The sequence below is a fragment of the Oncorhynchus clarkii genome, unplaced genomic scaffold (assembly GCF_045791955.1).
Source record: "Oncorhynchus clarkii lewisi isolate Uvic-CL-2024 unplaced genomic scaffold, UVic_Ocla_1.0 unplaced_contig_1070_pilon_pilon, whole genome shotgun sequence".
NCBI classification, from domain to species: Eukaryota; Metazoa; Chordata; class Actinopteri; order Salmoniformes; family Salmonidae; genus Oncorhynchus; species Oncorhynchus clarkii.
Genome location: NW_027261022.1, coordinates 47,945 through 63,697, shown reverse-complemented (window position 1 = coordinate 63,697; position 15,753 = coordinate 47,945). Strand labels below are relative to the sequence as shown.

The window sequence follows — 15,753 nt, the reverse complement described above, 5'->3', positions numbered from 1 at the left end:
TTGACATAAGTAAGCAAGGTTAGTTTGTATTTCATCCAACAATCTGTGCTACAAATTATGGCTACAGTATATGCAATTTCATCCACTTTTTGAGATTAGCTTCGCTTACGGCCACACCGGCCTGAGTACGCCTGATCTCGTCCGATCTCGGAAGCTAAGCAGGGTCGGGCTTGGTTAGTACTTGGATGGGAGACCGCCTGGGAATACCAGGTGCTGTAAGCTTTTTGTCACTGCCTTGTGGAATTTCAACTCTTTGTCCGTTTTTTCCCACAAGGCTGAAATATGTGCCCTCGCTTTGACATAAGTAAGCAAGGTTAGTTTGTATTTCATCCAACAATCTGTGCTACAAATTATGGCTACAGTATATGCAATTTCATCCACTTTTTGAGATTAGCTTTCGCTTACGGCCACACCGGCCTGAGTACGCCTGATCTCGTCCGATCTCGGAAGCTAAGCAGGGTCGGGTATGGTTAGTACTTGGATGGGAGACCGCCTAGGAATACCAGGTGCTGTAAGCTTTTTGTCACTGCCTTGTGGAATTTCAACTCTTTGTCCGTTTTTTCCCACAAGGCTGAAATATGTGCCCTCGCTTTGAAATAAGTAAGCAAGGTTAGTTTGTATTTCATCCAACAATCTGTGCTACAAATTATGGCTACAGTTATAACTTATGGCTACAGAAATATCTAAGCCTGCAAGAGTGCATTTTGGCATATGTATATATTTGTATATATAGAATTGTTTGTGTTGTTTTTGGAGATTGGTAGAGGCATGTTAATCTTGAATATAGGCCAATAATACTGCTTTTGAGAACAGCACTTTTTTTAGGAGTTTTGATATTCTACGGTAATACTGATGCAACGTTATGCACTAAATTTCAATGGAAATGAAAATAAAAATTATTTTTCCAAAAAAAAAATAAAAAATAATATGCAATTTCTTCCACTTTTTGAGTGACACAAAGATGCTTATCTAAATGGTGAAAATGCAACAGCTGTTAATCAGGCTCACTTTGACTTTACATAGTGCACCAAGAGATAGTTTCTCGCTTACGGCCACACCGGCCTGAGTACGCCCCTTTTTGGTAGTTTCAGGAAGTGAGTGAGCAGCAGGTGTTTGAATTGTTTGGAGAGGAAAAAAAATAGTTTTCGGTTTTGGTTGTTCATATACTTTAAGTTTAGGAAGTTTGTGTTGGGAGTGTAGTTTATTGTAAATATTTGCGTTTTTATCCCCCAACGGCGTGAGCTGTTTGGGGGATTATACGTAAAATAACCGGATGGATTCAATGGCTTCGACATCAAGAATAACGACAACAACGAGAATGGACAACGGAGAAAAAAGAGCGTCGAATGAAGAGTTGAGGAGAAGAAAATATGAGAAAGAACTGACGGTGAATGTGGAAGTTATTGGTGAAGAAAAAATAACAACGATGGAATTGCTGAGAGGAATCAAAGAAGTATGCGGAACGATTTTGGGATGTAGAACGAAAGACAGAAATAAGTACGAAATAACCATGTCACATGAGAAGGGAAAAGAAAGACTAATAGACGGGCTAAAAATAAAGAGCTGTCAAGTCATGGCGAAAGAACTGGGGAACGATGAACTTGTGGTGTCCTTTTTGAACTTGCCGGCATATATTACGGACGATGAAATACATGAGAAATTACAAGGATGGAAAGTGAATGCGATAACACCAATCAAGAGGAGGATGTGGCCAGGAACGGACATTGTGGATGGGACGAGATTTTGTAAAGTGAAGTTTACGGACAGTGTGCAATCATTGCCTTACTCAACAAAGTTCAATACAGTAGAGGGATTTGAATATTTCCGAGTGATCCACGATAACCAAGTTAAGGTATGTAGACTATGTATTCAACCGGGACACATACTTAAAGAATGTCCAGAATTTATATGTCATAAATGTGGTGAACAAGGGCATTATGCCAGGGAATGTTCGAACATTGGTGATATGTGTAGAAGGTGTGACAGACCTAAGGACAGATGTAAATGTAAGAAGGGGAATGATGTCTTATTTCTGCAAACAATGGACCTCATTACTGAAGAAGATGACGAGAGTGTGGCTATGGAGAGAGGGGAAGAGAGTGATATGGAAAGTGTGTCGCAGGAGATTGCAGAGACAGCTATAGATGTGCTTGGAGAGTATGTAATTCCTTCTGGCAGTACTCGAGATGCAGTCTTGGTCTCTGCTGCTGACACGGTGGAGCAGCAGCACAGGATTGGTGAATTAGATACACAGGTAGAGATGGTGCAAGGTGCTTCTCAGGTGCCTGAACCTGCTTTAAGCCTGTGTGAAAATAACACCAAGGAGAGGGCTGGGTCCACTGGAGTTGATGGCACGGTTAAAGAGCATTTTACAAAAGGTTTGAATGTTGCTCCTCTCATAAGTCCAAGTCATGAGTCGGAAGAAGAAATAGATAGTGAGGATTTTCAGTTGTTTGCTAGAAATAAGAGATCATTGACGAAAGCTAGGGAGGTGATGGGATCTGGTAAAAAGAAAAAGTCTATTTTGAAATGACGTGTTTGTTTTTGACTATATTTCTGCATACATTAACAATGGTTAAAGTTGCATCACTAAATGGGAACAGTCTGAGAAATATGAACAAATTGGAGCAGGTTTTGGTGTCTGTAAAAGCTGACATGTGGTGTTTTCAAGAGACTAATTGGACAGACTCCAAAATGTTAGAGATTAAGAGCAAATGGTCTGAGCTAATATTTTGTAGTCACGGAAGTGAAAAAACATGTGGAGTTGCTATTCTGGTAAAAAATGATGTGGTTCAAAATGTCAAGCAAGTATATGCAGATAATCAGGGCAGACTTATTGTTATTGAGTTTGAAGTGCAAAATGTCATTTTTCGTTTAATTAATGTTTATGCTTCGAATATTGAATCGGAAAGGAGAGATATGTTTAATAACCTAAGATCACTGTGTTCAGAAAATTGTATACTGGTAGGAGATTTTAACGTGAAGTGCACTAGAATGGATGTCTCGAGATGTGATAGCTTCAGACATGATTCGTCTAGAAATGCTTTATGGGAATTAATGAAAAATGAGAATCTTGTAGATATATGGAGGGCTGAAAATTTAAATAGAAGAGTGTTTTCGAGAAGGCAGGTGGTGTTAAATGAACTAAAACAAAGCAGAATTGATTTATGTTTAGTAAAAGAAGATGTGATACAGCAGGTTCAGAAGATGTCATATAACTTTACAGCATACAGTGATCATGCAGTAATGTCATTTCAGATAGGTTTTGCTGTGGAGATGAGAGGGGGAGGTGTCTGGTGTTTAAATGCCAGTCTGTTAAAGGAGGAAAGTTATATAAAGGAAATTGTTGAATGTATCGAAGGTGAAATGTCTAATGTACTGTTAAAAGAGAATGTGTGTTTATGGTGGGAAGAAGTGAAAGTTAAGGTAAAAAACAGGAGTATTAGGTACTCCAAAAATCGTAACCGTGTCGATAAGTTGAAAGAAAAAATGCTTAGAAATAGGATGTTGCAGGAACTTGAAAAGGCCGATGCTGATCCAGACTATGATGTAGTGAACTATTTGAAAATCCATGCAGAGCTAGGGTTTTATGAAAAAAAGAAATGTTTAGGTGCTATTGTTAGGAGTAAGGCACAGTATGCTTTGGAGGGAGAGAAATGTACTTCCTTTTTTCTGGGGCTTGAAAAACGAAAGCAATTTAAGAGTTATATTGTGGAATTGGAAAATGAAAAAGGTGTAAAGGTAAATGATTTTGTGGACATCGTAGATTCAGTTGAATCCTTTTACAGAAATCTTTATAAAAAGAATGATGTAGATAAAGTGTGTGTTGAAAAAGTGTTGGAGAAAATCAGTGCCAAAGTATCTCAGACAGATAGAAGGATGTGTGATGAAAATATTTCAATTATAGAAATCAAGGAAGCAATTGAGAACACTCAAGGAAATAAAAGTCCAGGTTTGGATGGTTTAACAAATGAATTCTATAAAGTTTTTGTGGATATTTTGGCACCCATTTTATTGAAGGTTTTTCAGTATATGGAAGAGAATAAGGAAATCCCTGAGTCTATGTCAATTGGTATGTTAACCATCTTATTTAAAAATAGAGGCAGTAGGTTAAAGTTAGAAAATTATAGGCCTATTAGTCTTCTAAATTCAGATTATAAAATACTGACTAAAGTTTTAGCTAATAGGATGAAAAAGGTGATTGGGAGTATTATTACATCAACACAAGCCTACGGAATACCTGGAAGAGATGTTGCAGATATAATTTGTACAATTAGAGATGTTGTTAATCATATGAAAAATGAAGGTGGTATAGTTTTAAGTTTAGATTTTAAGAAAGCTTTTGATAAAGTGGAACATAGTTTTCTGCTACAGACTTTGGAGAGGTTTGGTTTTGGGCCAAAATTTGTATCTTGGATTAACTTGTTGTATAGTGGAGCAAAAAGTTGTGTTAAATGTAACGGAGTGTTAACAGATACATTCCCTATAGAGAGGTCAGTAAGGCAGGGTTGTCCTTTGTCAGCTCTATTGTACAGTGTTTCTACGGAACCTTTAGCTGTTTTGATACTTGGAGACAAAGAGGTGAGGGGTGTTGGAATCCCAGGTGGTGGTGTCAGTGTTATACATCAGTACGCTGATGACACTACTTTTACTGTGAAGGATGTAGGTAGCATTGAAAGCATTATGCAAATCATAGATATCTACTGTAAGGCATCAGGGGCTGAAGTTAATATAGAGAAGACAGAAATTATGTTTTTTGGGGATATTGATGCAAATAAGTGTGAGATTCCATTTAAGGTAGCTAAGGATTTTATGAAGGTGCTGGGAGTAAATATTGGTGTAAAGGAGAAAGAGGCAAGGGATATAACTTGGACGGGGATCCTCAATAAAATCAAGCTAACTTTGAATTTCTGGAAAAATAGAAAATTAAAGTTAAAAGGTAAAGTAATTGTTGTAAATGCTTTGGTATCATCTAAACTTGTGTATATTTTGGGAGTTCTAGACATGCCAGAGTGGGTTATAAATGAATTGAATAATGTGGTGTCTAACTTTATATGGGATGGTAAAGGTGTTAGAATTGCGCAGAAAACATTGATAGCGGACTATGATGATGGAGGTTTAAAACTTGTAGATTTTGACAGTAAAAGAAAAGCGATTAGGATAAAAACAGTAAAGAAATATTTATATGACAGTTTAGATTATGGCTGGAAACATTTTTTCAAAGTCTATTTAGATGAGATTGGTGGATGTGAAGATAATGGTTTGTTGATGGATCTTAGAAGGAAAATGTGTGGAAAGGTACCAGATTTTTATAAAGAAGTGCTAAATGCATGGGCAGAGTTGTTGCCTAATGTGTATTATGAGTGTGGGCATATTGACCTAATTATGAATCACCCTGTTTTTCTGAATGAGAAAATTAAGTACAAAGAAAAGGTGTTATATAGTGAAGTATTCATGAGTGCAGGTCTTAGACAGATAAAAGACTACACATATGAGGTAATTCCAGGTTTTTTTCCTGAAGAAGCTATTTTTGACACTATCCATGAATGGGATGTAGAGGTGGGTAGGGGAACAGTGAAGAATATGTACGAGAAGATAAAAGAAAGTATACCAAGCACATGGGTAGATTTAATAAATAGTGAAGTTGTTAGAGAAGATTTATTTGTCTTTCCTAATTTATTTATTGGTAACAGTAAGGAGAAGGCTCAGTTATCTAGTATCCCAGTGAAAAAATTCTATAAAATAATGGTAGAGAAAAATGTGAAAAGGCCAGCTGCGGAGAAAGTTTGGAAAGGAATTTTTCCAACTTTGGATGTAAAAAAGATATGGAAAACTTTAAATGTAAAATATAATAGTATGGAATGTGAAAGTAACGATTTTAAAATAAGGCATAATCGTATATATACAAAGGTGGTGTTACATCAAATCAATAGGGAAATAAAAAGAGAATGTGATCTATGTGGTGAGTTACCAGAAAATTTAATACATTTGTTTGTGGAATGTGAGGAGTTAAAAGATGTATTTTGTAAGGTAAAGGGAATGATACATAGAAACTGGAAGGGTGATATCTTGAAAAAATATGTGTGGAATGAATTGGTGTTATTTGGCATGGCTGGTAAATGTGAGGGTGTTAATGTTGTTTTGTTAAATGTTGTTTTGAGTTTTGTGAGGTATGCTATTTTTTGTAGGAGGAATTTTGCTTTTTTTGAGGGGAAGAGGGTAAGGGTGTGGGATATTTTTGTAGTATTGTTTAAGAAGCATATAGATATGTTTCATTGTTATGGAAGGGAATGTTTTGATGAAGCTTTTGTGGAGGGGAGTGGGTTGATTTCAAGGGTGGATGGAGGAAGAATTACTTATCATTTTTGAAATGTATTGGTATGTTAATTTCCTTTTGGTTTTTATAGTTGTTCGGTGAGTTGATTTCAACATGCCTGTTTTGTGAGATTAGAATTTAATGTTATGTTTTTATTAGTTTTTGTTGTATTTTAGTTTTTTGAGTTCTTTGATTTGATAGGGGGTGAATTGTTCACCTGCCTATGTTAGTTGTTTTTTTGTGTAGTGTACATTTTATAAAATATTGTAATTGAAACTTTTTTTATAATAAAAAAAAAAAAAAAAAGTACGCCTGATCTCGTCCGATCTCGGAAGCTAAGCAGGGTCGGGCCTGGTTAGTACTTGGATGGGAGACCGCCTGGGAATACCAGGTGCTGTAAGCTTTTTGTCACTGCCTTGTGGAATTTCAACTCTTTGTCCGTTTTTTCCCACAAGGCTGAAATATGTGCCCTCGCTTTGACATAAGTAAGCAAGGTTAGTTTGTATTTCATCCAACAATCTGTGCTACAAATTATGGCTACAGTATATGCAATTTCATCCACTTTTTGAGATTAGCTTTCGCTTACGGCCACACCGGCCTGAGTACGCCTGATCTCGTCCGATCTCGGAAGCTAAGCAGGGTCGGGCCTGGTTAGTACTTGGATGGGAGACCGCCTGGGAATACCAGGTGCTGTAAGCTTTTTGTCACTGCCTTGTGGAATTTCAACTCTTTGTCCGTTTTTTCCCACAAGGCTGAAATATGTGCCCTCGCTTTGAAATAAGTAAGCAAGGTTAGTTTGTATTTCATCCAACAATCTGTGCTACAAATTATGGCTACAGTATATGCAATTTCATCCACTTTTTGAGATTGGCTTTCGCTTACGGCCACACCGGCCTGAGTACGCCTGATCTCGTCCGATCTCGGAAGCTAAGCAGGGTCGGGCCTGGTTAGTACTTGGATGGGAGACCGCCTGGGAATACCAGGTGCTGTAAGCTTTTTGTCACTGCCTTGTGGAATTTCAACTCTTTGTCCGTTTTTTCCCACAAGGCTGAAATATGTGCCCTCGCTTTGAAATAAGTAAGCAAGGTTAGTTTGTATTTCATCCAACAATCTGTGCTACAAATTATGGCTACAGTATATGCAATTTCATCCACTTTTTGAGATTGGCTTTCGCTTACGGCCACACCGGCCTGAGTACGCCTGATCTCGTCCGATCTCGGAAGCTAAGCAGGGTCGGGCCTGGTTAGTACTTGGATGGGAGACCGCCTGGGAATACCAGGTGCTGTAAGCTTTTTGTCACTGCCTTGTGGAATTTCAACTCTTTGTCCGTTTTTTCCCACAAGGCTGAAATATGTGCCCTCGCTTTGAAATAAGTAAGCAAGGTTAGTTTGTATTTCATCCAACAATCTGTGCTACAAATTATGGCTACAGTATATGCAATTTCATCCACTTTTTGAGATTGGCTTTCGCTTACGGCCACACCGGCCTGAGTACGCCTGATCTCGTCCGATCTCGGAAGCTAAGCAGGGTCGGGCCTGGTTAGTACTTGGATGGGAGACCGCCTGGGAATACCAGGTGCTGTAAGCTTTTTGTCACTGCCTTGTGGAATTTCAACTCTTTGTCCGTTTTTTCCCACAAGGCTGAAATATGTGCCCTCGCTTTGAAATAAGTAAGCAAGGTTAGTTTGTATTTCATCCAACAATCTGTGCTACAAATTATGGCTACAGTATATGCAATTTCATCCACTTTTTGAGATTGGCTTTCGCTTACGGCCACACCGGCCTGAGTACGCCTGATCTCGTCCGATCTCGGAAGCTAAGCAGGGTCGGGCCTGGTTAGTACTTGGATGGGAGACCGCCTGGGAATACCAGGTGCTGTAAGCTTTTTGTCACTGCCTTGTGGAATTTCAACTCTTTGTCCGTTTTTTCCCACAAGGCTGAAATATGTGCCCTCGCTTTGAAATAAGTAAGCAAGGTTAGTTTGTATTTCATCCAACAATCTGTGCTACAAATTATGGCTACAGTATATGCAATTTCATCCACTTTTTGAGATTGGCTTTCGCTTACGGCCACACCGGCCTGAGTACGCCTGATCTCGTCCGATCTCGGAAGCTAAGCAGGGTCGGGCCTGGTTAGTACTTGGATGGGAGACCGCCTGGGAATACCAGGTGCTGTAAGCTTTTTGTCACTGCCTTGTGGAATTTCAACTCTTTGTCCGTTTTTTCCCACAAGGCTGAAATATGTGCCCTCTCTTTGAAATAAGTAAGCAAGGTTAGTTTGTATTTCATCCAACAATCTGTGCTACAAATTATGGCTACAGTATATGCAATTTCATCCACTTTTTGAGATTGGCTTTCGCTTACGGCCACACCGGCCTGAGTACGCCTGATCTCGTCCGATCTCGGAAGCTAAGCAGGGTCGGGCCTGGTTAGTACTTGGATGGGAGACCGCCTGGGAATACCAGGTGCTGTAAGCTTTTTGTCACTGCCTTGTGGAATTTCAACTCTTTGTCCGTTTTTTCCCACAAGGCTGAAATATGTGCCCTCGCTTTGAAATAAGTAAGCAAGGTTAGTTTGTATTTCATCCAACAATCTGTGCTACAAATTATGGCTACAGTATATGCAATTTCATCCACTTTTTGAGATTGGCTTTCGCTTACGGCCACACCGGCCTGAGTACGCCTGATCTCGTCCGATCTCGGAAGCTAAGCAGGGTCGGGCCTGGTTAGTACTTGGATGGGAGACCGCCTGGGAATACCAGGTGCTGTAAGCTTTTTGTCACTGCCTTGTGGAATTTCAACTCTTTGTCCGTTTTTTCCCACAAGGCTGAAATATGTGCCCTCGCTTTGAAATAAGTAAGCAAGGTTAGTTTGTATTTCATCCAACAATCTGTGCTACAAATTATGGCTACAGTATATGCAATTTCATCCACTTTTTGAGATTGGCTTTCGCTTACGGCCACACCGGCCTGAGTACGCCTGATCTCGTCCGATCTCGGAAGCTAAGCAGGGTCGGGCCTGGTTAGTACTTGGATGGGAGACCGCCTGGGAATACCAGGTGCTGTAAGCTTTTTGTCACTGCCTTGTGGAATTTCAACTCTTTGTCCGTTTTTTCCCACAAGGCTGAAATATGTGCCCTCGCTTTGAAATAAGTAAGCAAGGTTAGTTTGTATTTCATCCAACAATCTGTGCTACAAATTATGGCTACAGTATATGCAATTTCATCCACTTTTTGAGATTGGCTTTCGCTTACGGCCACACCGGCCTGAGTACGCCTGATCTCGTCCGATCTCGGAAGCTAAGCAGGGTCGGGCCTGGTTAGTACTTGGATGGGAGACCGCCTGGGAATACCAGGTGCTGTAAGCTTTTTGTCACTGCCTTGTGGAATTTCAACTCTTTGTCCGTTTTTTCCCACAAGGCTGAAATATGTGCCCTCGCTTTGAAATAAGTAAGCAAGGTTAGTTTGTATTTCATCCAACAATCTGTGCTACAAATTATGGCTACAGTATATGCAATTTCATCCACTTTTTGAGATTGGCTTTCGCTTACGGCCACACCGGCCTGAGTACGCCTGATCTCGTCCGATCTCGGAAGCTAAGCAGGGTCGGGCCTGGTTAGTACTTGGATGGGAGACCGCCTGGGAATACCAGGTGCTGTAAGCTTTTTGTCACTGCCTTGTGGAATTTCAACTCTTTGTCCGTTTTTTCCCACAAGGCTGAAATATGTGCCCTCGCTTTGAAATAAGTAAGCAAGGTTAGTTTGTATTTCATCCAACAATCTGTGCTACAAATTATGGCTACAGTATATGCAATTTCATCCACTTTTTGAGATTGGCTTTCGCTTACGGCCACACCGGCCTGAGTACGCCTGATCTCGTCCGATCTCGGAAGCTAAGCAGGGTCGGGCCTGGTTAGTACTTGGATGGGAGACCGCCTGGGAATACCAGGTGCTGTAAGCTTTTTGTCACTGCCTTGTGGAATTTCAACTCTTTGTCCGTTTTTTCCCACAAGGCTGAAATATGTGCCCTCTCTTTGAAATAAGTAAGCAAGGTTAGTTTGTATTTCATCCAACAATCTGTGCTACAAATTATGGCTACAGTATATGCAATTTCATCCACTTTTTGAGATTGGCTTTCGCTTACGGCCACACCGGCCTGAGTACGCCTGATCTCGTCCGATCTCGGAAGCTAAGCAGGGTCGGGCCTGGTTAGTACTTGGATGGGAGACCGCCTGGGAATACCAGGTGCTGTAAGCTTTTTGTCACTGCCTTGTGGAATTTCAACTCTTTGTCCGTTTTTTCCCACAAGGCTGAAATATGTGCCCTCTCTTTGAAATAAGTAAGCAAGGTTAGTTTGTATTTCATCCAACAATCTGTGCTACAAATTATGGCTACAGTATATGCAATTTCATCCACTTTTTGAGATTGGCTTTCGCTTACGGCCACACCGGCCTGAGTACGCCTGATCTCGTCCGATCTCGGAAGCTAAGCAGGGTCGGGCCTGGTTAGTACTTGGATGGGAGACCGCCTGGGAATACCAGGTGCTGTAAGCTTTTTGTCACTGCCTTGTGGAATTTCAACTCTTTGTCCGTTTTTTCCCACAAGGCTGAAATATGTGCCCTCTCTTTGAAATAAGTAAGCAAGGTTAGTTTGTATTTCATCCAACAATCTGTGCTACAAATTATGGCTACAGTATATGCAATTTCATCCACTTTTTGAGATTGGCTTTCGCTTACGGCCACACCGGCCTGAGTACGCCTGATCTCGTCCGATCTCGGAAGCTAAGCAGGGTCGGGCCTGGTTAGTACTTGGATGGGAGACCGCCTGGGAATACCAGGTGCTGTAAGCTTTTTGTCACTGCCTTGTGGAATTTCAACTCTTTGTCCGTTTTTTCCCACAAGGCTGAAATATGTGCCCTCTCTTTGAAATAAGTAAGCAAGGTTAGTTTGTATTTCATCCAACAATCTGTGCTACAAATTATGGCTACAGTATATGCAATTTCATCCACTTTTTGAGATTGGCTTTCGCTTACGGCCACACCGGCCTGAGTACGCCTGATCTCGTCCGATCTCGGAAGCTAAGCAGGGTCGGGCCTGGTTAGTACTTGGATGGGAGACCGCCTGGGAATACCAGGTGCTGTAAGCTTTTTGTCACTGCCTTGTGGAATTTCAACTCTTTGTCCGTTTTTTCCCAAGGCTGAAATATGTGCCCTCTCTTTGAAATAAGTAAGCAAGGTTAGTTTGTATTTCATCCAACAATCTGTGCTACAAATTATGGCTACAGTATATGCAATTTCATCCACTTTTTGAGATTGGCTTTCGCTTACGGCCACACCGGCCTGAGTACGCCTGATCTCGTCCGATCTCGGAAGCTAAGCAGGGTCGGGCCTGGTTAGTACTTGGATGGGAGACCGCCTGGGAATACCAGGTGCTGTAAGCTTTTTGTCACTGCCTTGTGGAATTTCAACTCTTTGTCCGTTTTTTCCCACAAGGCTGAAATATGTGCCCTCTCTTTGAAATAAGTAAGCAAGGTTAGTTTGTATTTCATCCAACAATCTGTGCTACAAATTATGGCTACAGTATATGCAATTTCATCCACTTTTTGAGATTGGCTTTCGCTTACGGCCACACCGGCCTGAGTACGCCTGATCTCGTCCGATCTCGGAAGCTAAGCAGGGTCGGGCTAAGCAGGGTCGGGCCTGGTTAGTACTTGGATGGGAGACCGCCTGGGAATACCAGGTGCTGTAAGCTTTTTGTCACTGCCTTGTGGAATTTCAACTCTTTGTCCGTTTTTTCCCACAAGGCTGAAATATGTGCCCTCTCTTTGAAATAAGTAAGCAAGGTTAGTTTGTATTTCATCCAACAATCTGTGCTACAAATTATGGCTACAGTATATGCAATTTCATCCACTTTTTGAGATTGGCTTTCGCTTACGGCCACACCGGCCTGAGTACGCCTGATCTCGTCCGATCTCGGAAGCTAAGCAGGGTCGGGCCTGGTTAGTACTTGGATGGGAGACCGCCTGGGAATACCAGGTGCTGTAAGCTTTTTGTCACTGCCTTGTGGAATTTCAACTCTTTGTCCGTTTTTTCCCACAAGGCTGAAATATGTGCCCTCTCTTTGAAATAAGTAAGCAAGGTTAGTTTGTATTTCATCCAACAATCTGTGCTACAAATTATGGCTACAGTATATGCAATTTCATCCACTTTTTGAGATTGGCTTTCGCTTACGGCCACACCGGCCTGAGTACGCCTGATCTCGTCCGATCTCGGAAGCTAAGCAGGGTCGGGCCTGGTTAGTACTTGGATGGGAGACCGCCTGGGAATACCAGGTGCTGTAAGCTTTTTGTCACTGCCTTGTGGAATTTCAACTCTTTGTCCGTTTTTTCCCACAAGGCTGAAATATGTGCCCTCTCTTTGAAATAAGTAAGCAAGGTTAGTTTGTATTTCATCCAACAATCTGTGCTACAAATTATGGCTACAGTATATGCAATTTCATCCACTTTTTGAGATTGGCTTTCGCTTACGGCCACACCGGCCTGAGTACGCCTGATCTCGTCCGATCTCGGAAGCTAAGCAGGGTCGGGCCTGGTTAGTACTTGGATGGGAGACCGCCTGGGAATACCAGGTGCTGTAAGCTTTTTGTCACTGCCTTGTGGAATTTCAACTCTTTGTCCGTTTTTTCCCACAAGGCTGAAATATGTGCCCTCTCTTTGAAATAAGTAAGCAAGGTTAGTTTGTATTTCATCCAACAATCTGTGCTACAAATTATGGCTACAGTATATGCAATTTCATCCACTTTTTGAGATTGGCTTTCGCTTACGGCCACACCGGCCTGAGTACGCCTGATCTCGTCCGATCTCGGAAGCTAAGCAGGGTCGGGCCTGGTTAGTACTTGGATGGGAGACCGCCTGGGAATACCAGGTGCTGTAAGCTTTTTGTCACTGCCTTGTGGAATTTCAACTCTTTGTCCGTTTTTTCCCACAAGGCTGAAATATGTGCCCTCTCTTTGAAATAAGTAAGCAAGGTTAGTTTGTATTTCATCCAACAATCTGTGCTACAAATTATGGCTACAGTATATGCAATTTCATCCACTTTTTGAGATTGGCTTTCGCTTACGGCCACACCGGCCTGAGTACGCCTGATCTCGTCCGATCTCGGAAGCTAAGCAGGGTCGGGCCTGGTTAGTACTTGGATGGGAGACCGCCTGGGAATACCAGGTGCTGTAAGCTTTTTGTCACTGCCTTGTGGAATTTCAACTCTTTGTCCGTTTTTTCCCACAAGGCTGAAATATGTGCCCTCTCTTTGAAATAAGTAAGCAAGGTTAGTTTGTATTTCATCCAACAATCTGTGCTACAAATTATGGCTACAGTATATGCAATTTCATCCACTTTTTGAGATTGGCTTTCGCTTACGGCCACACCGGCCTGAGTACGCCTGATCTCGTCCGATCTCGGAAGCTAAGCAGGGTCGGGCCTGGTTAGTACTTGGATGGGAGACCGCCTGGGAATACCAGGTGCTGTAAGCTTTTTGTCACTGCCTTGTGGAATTTCAACTCTTTGTCCGTTTTTTCCCACAAGGCTGAAATATGTGCCCTCTCTTTGAAATAAGTAAGCAAGGTTAGTTTGTATTTCATCCAACAATCTGTGCTACAAATTATGGCTACAGTATATGCAATTTCATCCACTTTTTGAGATTGGCTTTCGCTTACGGCCACACCGGCCTGAGTACGCCTGATCTCGTCCGATCTCGGAAGCTAAGCAGGGTCGGGCCTGGTTAGTACTTGGATGGGAGACCGCCTGGGAATACCAGGTGCTGTAAGCTTTTTGTCACTGCCTTGTGGAATTTCAACTCTTTGTCCGTTTTTTCCCACAAGGCTGAAATATGTGCCCTCTCTTTGAAATAAGTAAGCAAGGTTAGTTTGTATTTCATCCAACAATCTGTGCTACAAATTATGGCTACAGTATATGCAATTTCATCCACTTTTTGAGATTGGCTTTCGCTTACGGCCACACCGGCCTGAGTACGCCTGATCTCGTCCGATCTCGGAAGCTAAGCAGGGTCGGGCCTGGTTAGTACTTGGATGGGAGACCGCCTGGGAATACCAGGTGCTGTAAGCTTTTTGTCACTGCCTTGTGGAATTTCAACTCTTTGTCCGTTTTTTCCCACAAGGCTGAAATATGTGCCCTCTCTTTGAAATAAGTAAGCAAGGTTAGTTTGTATTTCATCCAACAATCTGTGCTACAAATTATGGCTACAGTATATGCAATTTCATCCACTTTTTGAGATTGGCTTTCGCTTACGGCCACACCGGCCTGAGTACGCCTGATCTCGTCCGATCTCGGAAGCTAAGCAGGGTCGGGCCTGGTTAGTACTTGGATGGGAGACCGCCTGGGAATACCAGGTGCTGTAAGCTTTTTGTCACTGCCTTGTGGAATTTCAACTCTTTGTCCGTTTTTTCCCACAAGGCTGAAATATGTGCCCTCTCTTTGAAATAAGTAAGCAAGGTTAGTTTGTATTTCATCCAACAATCTGTGCTACAAATTATGGCTACAGTATATGCAATTTCATCCACTTTTTGAGATTGGCTTTCGCTTACGGCCACACCGGCCTGAGTACGCCTGATCTCGTCCGATCTCGGAAGCTAAGCAGGGTCGGGCCTGGTTAGTACTTGGATGGGAGACCGCCTGGGAATACCAGGTGCTGTAAGCTTTTTGTCACTGCCTTGTGGAATTTCAACTCTTTGTCCGTTTTTTCCCACAAGGCTGAAATATGTGCCCTCTCTTTGAAATAAGTAAGCAAGGTTAGTTTGTATTTCATCCAACAATCTGTGCTACAAATTATGGCTACAGTATATGCAATTTCATCCACTTTTTGAGATTGGCTTTCGCTTACGGCCACACCGGCCTGAGTACGCCTGATCTCGTCCGATCTCGGAAGCTAAGCAGGGTCGGGCCTGGTTAGTACTTGGATGGGAGACCGCCTGGGAATACCAGGTGCTGTAAGCTTTTTGTCACTGCCTTGTGGAATTTCAACTCTTTGTCCGTTTTTTCCCACAAGGCTGAAATATGTGCCCTCTCTTTGAAATAAGTAAGCAAGGTTAGTTTGTATTTCATCCAACAATCTGTGCTACAAATTATGGCTACAGTATATGCAATTTCATCCACTTTTTGAGATTGGCTTTCGCTTACGGCCACACCGGCCTGAGTACGCCTGATCTCGTCCGATCTCGGAAGCTAAGCAGGGTCGGGCCTGGTTAGTACTTGGATGGGAGACCGCCTGGGAATACCAGGTGCTGTAAGCTTTTTGTCACTGCCTTGTGGAATTTCAACTCTTTGTCCGTTTTTTCCCACAAGGCTGAAATATGTGCCCTCTCTTTGAAATAAGTAAGCAAGGTTAGTTTGTATTTCATCCAACAATCTGTGCTACAAATTATGGCTACAGT

At 41.9% G+C, this 15,753-nt stretch overlaps 30 non-coding genes and 2 pseudogenes across 30 annotated transcripts; all 32 read left to right on the top strand.

Moving 5' to 3' along the window:
• Positions 1 to 103: 103 nt before the first annotated feature.
• Positions 104 to 222, top strand: LOC139403688 (5S ribosomal RNA). The gene has a single exon (XR_011633673.1). It is a non-coding gene; the product is annotated as a 5S ribosomal RNA (ribosomal RNA).
• Positions 223 to 399: 177 nt separating this feature from the next.
• Positions 400 to 518, top strand: LOC139403726 (5S ribosomal RNA; annotated as a pseudogene).
• Positions 519 to 6,896: 6,378 nt separating this feature from the next.
• Positions 6,897 to 7,015, top strand: LOC139403584 (5S ribosomal RNA). The gene has a single exon (XR_011633573.1). It is a non-coding gene; the product is annotated as a 5S ribosomal RNA (ribosomal RNA).
• A 177-nt stretch (positions 7,016 to 7,192) lies between these two features.
• Positions 7,193 to 7,311, top strand: LOC139403582 (5S ribosomal RNA). The gene has a single exon (XR_011633571.1). It is a non-coding gene; the product is annotated as a 5S ribosomal RNA (ribosomal RNA).
• Positions 7,312 to 7,488: 177 nt separating this feature from the next.
• On the top strand, positions 7,489 to 7,607 carry LOC139403581 (5S ribosomal RNA). The gene has a single exon (XR_011633570.1). It is a non-coding gene; the product is annotated as a 5S ribosomal RNA (ribosomal RNA).
• A 177-nt stretch (positions 7,608 to 7,784) lies between these two features.
• LOC139403580 (5S ribosomal RNA) lies at positions 7,785 to 7,903 on the top strand. The gene has a single exon (XR_011633569.1). It is a non-coding gene; the product is annotated as a 5S ribosomal RNA (ribosomal RNA).
• A 177-nt stretch (positions 7,904 to 8,080) lies between these two features.
• On the top strand, positions 8,081 to 8,199 carry LOC139403579 (5S ribosomal RNA). The gene has a single exon (XR_011633568.1). It is a non-coding gene; the product is annotated as a 5S ribosomal RNA (ribosomal RNA).
• Positions 8,200 to 8,376: 177 nt separating this feature from the next.
• Positions 8,377 to 8,495, top strand: LOC139403577 (5S ribosomal RNA). Its single transcript, XR_011633567.1, has one exon. It is a non-coding gene; the product is annotated as a 5S ribosomal RNA (ribosomal RNA).
• A 177-nt stretch (positions 8,496 to 8,672) lies between these two features.
• On the top strand, positions 8,673 to 8,791 carry LOC139403576 (5S ribosomal RNA). Its single transcript, XR_011633566.1, has one exon. It is a non-coding gene; the product is annotated as a 5S ribosomal RNA (ribosomal RNA).
• Positions 8,792 to 8,968: 177 nt separating this feature from the next.
• On the top strand, positions 8,969 to 9,087 carry LOC139403575 (5S ribosomal RNA). The gene has a single exon (XR_011633565.1). It is a non-coding gene; the product is annotated as a 5S ribosomal RNA (ribosomal RNA).
• Positions 9,088 to 9,264: 177 nt separating this feature from the next.
• LOC139403574 (5S ribosomal RNA) lies at positions 9,265 to 9,383 on the top strand. Its single transcript, XR_011633564.1, has one exon. It is a non-coding gene; the product is annotated as a 5S ribosomal RNA (ribosomal RNA).
• Positions 9,384 to 9,560: 177 nt separating this feature from the next.
• LOC139403573 (5S ribosomal RNA) lies at positions 9,561 to 9,679 on the top strand. Its single transcript, XR_011633563.1, has one exon. It is a non-coding gene; the product is annotated as a 5S ribosomal RNA (ribosomal RNA).
• Positions 9,680 to 9,856: 177 nt separating this feature from the next.
• Positions 9,857 to 9,975, top strand: LOC139403572 (5S ribosomal RNA). Its single transcript, XR_011633562.1, has one exon. It is a non-coding gene; the product is annotated as a 5S ribosomal RNA (ribosomal RNA).
• A 177-nt stretch (positions 9,976 to 10,152) lies between these two features.
• Positions 10,153 to 10,271, top strand: LOC139403570 (5S ribosomal RNA). Its single transcript, XR_011633560.1, has one exon. It is a non-coding gene; the product is annotated as a 5S ribosomal RNA (ribosomal RNA).
• Positions 10,272 to 10,448: 177 nt separating this feature from the next.
• Positions 10,449 to 10,567, top strand: LOC139403569 (5S ribosomal RNA). The gene has a single exon (XR_011633559.1). It is a non-coding gene; the product is annotated as a 5S ribosomal RNA (ribosomal RNA).
• Positions 10,568 to 10,744: 177 nt separating this feature from the next.
• Positions 10,745 to 10,863, top strand: LOC139403568 (5S ribosomal RNA). Its single transcript, XR_011633558.1, has one exon. It is a non-coding gene; the product is annotated as a 5S ribosomal RNA (ribosomal RNA).
• A 177-nt stretch (positions 10,864 to 11,040) lies between these two features.
• On the top strand, positions 11,041 to 11,159 carry LOC139403567 (5S ribosomal RNA). Its single transcript, XR_011633557.1, has one exon. It is a non-coding gene; the product is annotated as a 5S ribosomal RNA (ribosomal RNA).
• Positions 11,160 to 11,336: 177 nt separating this feature from the next.
• Positions 11,337 to 11,455, top strand: LOC139403566 (5S ribosomal RNA). Its single transcript, XR_011633556.1, has one exon. It is a non-coding gene; the product is annotated as a 5S ribosomal RNA (ribosomal RNA).
• Positions 11,456 to 11,630: 175 nt separating this feature from the next.
• LOC139403565 (5S ribosomal RNA) lies at positions 11,631 to 11,749 on the top strand. Its single transcript, XR_011633555.1, has one exon. It is a non-coding gene; the product is annotated as a 5S ribosomal RNA (ribosomal RNA).
• Positions 11,750 to 11,926: 177 nt separating this feature from the next.
• On the top strand, positions 11,927 to 12,060 carry LOC139403725 (5S ribosomal RNA; annotated as a pseudogene).
• A 177-nt stretch (positions 12,061 to 12,237) lies between these two features.
• LOC139403564 (5S ribosomal RNA) lies at positions 12,238 to 12,356 on the top strand. The gene has a single exon (XR_011633554.1). It is a non-coding gene; the product is annotated as a 5S ribosomal RNA (ribosomal RNA).
• A 177-nt stretch (positions 12,357 to 12,533) lies between these two features.
• Positions 12,534 to 12,652, top strand: LOC139403563 (5S ribosomal RNA). The gene has a single exon (XR_011633553.1). It is a non-coding gene; the product is annotated as a 5S ribosomal RNA (ribosomal RNA).
• A 177-nt stretch (positions 12,653 to 12,829) lies between these two features.
• On the top strand, positions 12,830 to 12,948 carry LOC139403562 (5S ribosomal RNA). The gene has a single exon (XR_011633552.1). It is a non-coding gene; the product is annotated as a 5S ribosomal RNA (ribosomal RNA).
• A 177-nt stretch (positions 12,949 to 13,125) lies between these two features.
• Positions 13,126 to 13,244, top strand: LOC139403561 (5S ribosomal RNA). The gene has a single exon (XR_011633551.1). It is a non-coding gene; the product is annotated as a 5S ribosomal RNA (ribosomal RNA).
• A 177-nt stretch (positions 13,245 to 13,421) lies between these two features.
• On the top strand, positions 13,422 to 13,540 carry LOC139403559 (5S ribosomal RNA). The gene has a single exon (XR_011633549.1). It is a non-coding gene; the product is annotated as a 5S ribosomal RNA (ribosomal RNA).
• Positions 13,541 to 13,717: 177 nt separating this feature from the next.
• Positions 13,718 to 13,836, top strand: LOC139403558 (5S ribosomal RNA). Its single transcript, XR_011633548.1, has one exon. It is a non-coding gene; the product is annotated as a 5S ribosomal RNA (ribosomal RNA).
• Positions 13,837 to 14,013: 177 nt separating this feature from the next.
• Positions 14,014 to 14,132, top strand: LOC139403557 (5S ribosomal RNA). Its single transcript, XR_011633547.1, has one exon. It is a non-coding gene; the product is annotated as a 5S ribosomal RNA (ribosomal RNA).
• Positions 14,133 to 14,309: 177 nt separating this feature from the next.
• Positions 14,310 to 14,428, top strand: LOC139403556 (5S ribosomal RNA). The gene has a single exon (XR_011633546.1). It is a non-coding gene; the product is annotated as a 5S ribosomal RNA (ribosomal RNA).
• A 177-nt stretch (positions 14,429 to 14,605) lies between these two features.
• LOC139403555 (5S ribosomal RNA) lies at positions 14,606 to 14,724 on the top strand. Its single transcript, XR_011633545.1, has one exon. It is a non-coding gene; the product is annotated as a 5S ribosomal RNA (ribosomal RNA).
• Positions 14,725 to 14,901: 177 nt separating this feature from the next.
• Positions 14,902 to 15,020, top strand: LOC139403554 (5S ribosomal RNA). Its single transcript, XR_011633544.1, has one exon. It is a non-coding gene; the product is annotated as a 5S ribosomal RNA (ribosomal RNA).
• Positions 15,021 to 15,197: 177 nt separating this feature from the next.
• LOC139403553 (5S ribosomal RNA) lies at positions 15,198 to 15,316 on the top strand. Its single transcript, XR_011633543.1, has one exon. It is a non-coding gene; the product is annotated as a 5S ribosomal RNA (ribosomal RNA).
• Positions 15,317 to 15,493: 177 nt separating this feature from the next.
• On the top strand, positions 15,494 to 15,612 carry LOC139403552 (5S ribosomal RNA). The gene has a single exon (XR_011633542.1). It is a non-coding gene; the product is annotated as a 5S ribosomal RNA (ribosomal RNA).
• The last annotated feature ends 141 nt before the right edge of the window (positions 15,613 to 15,753 follow it).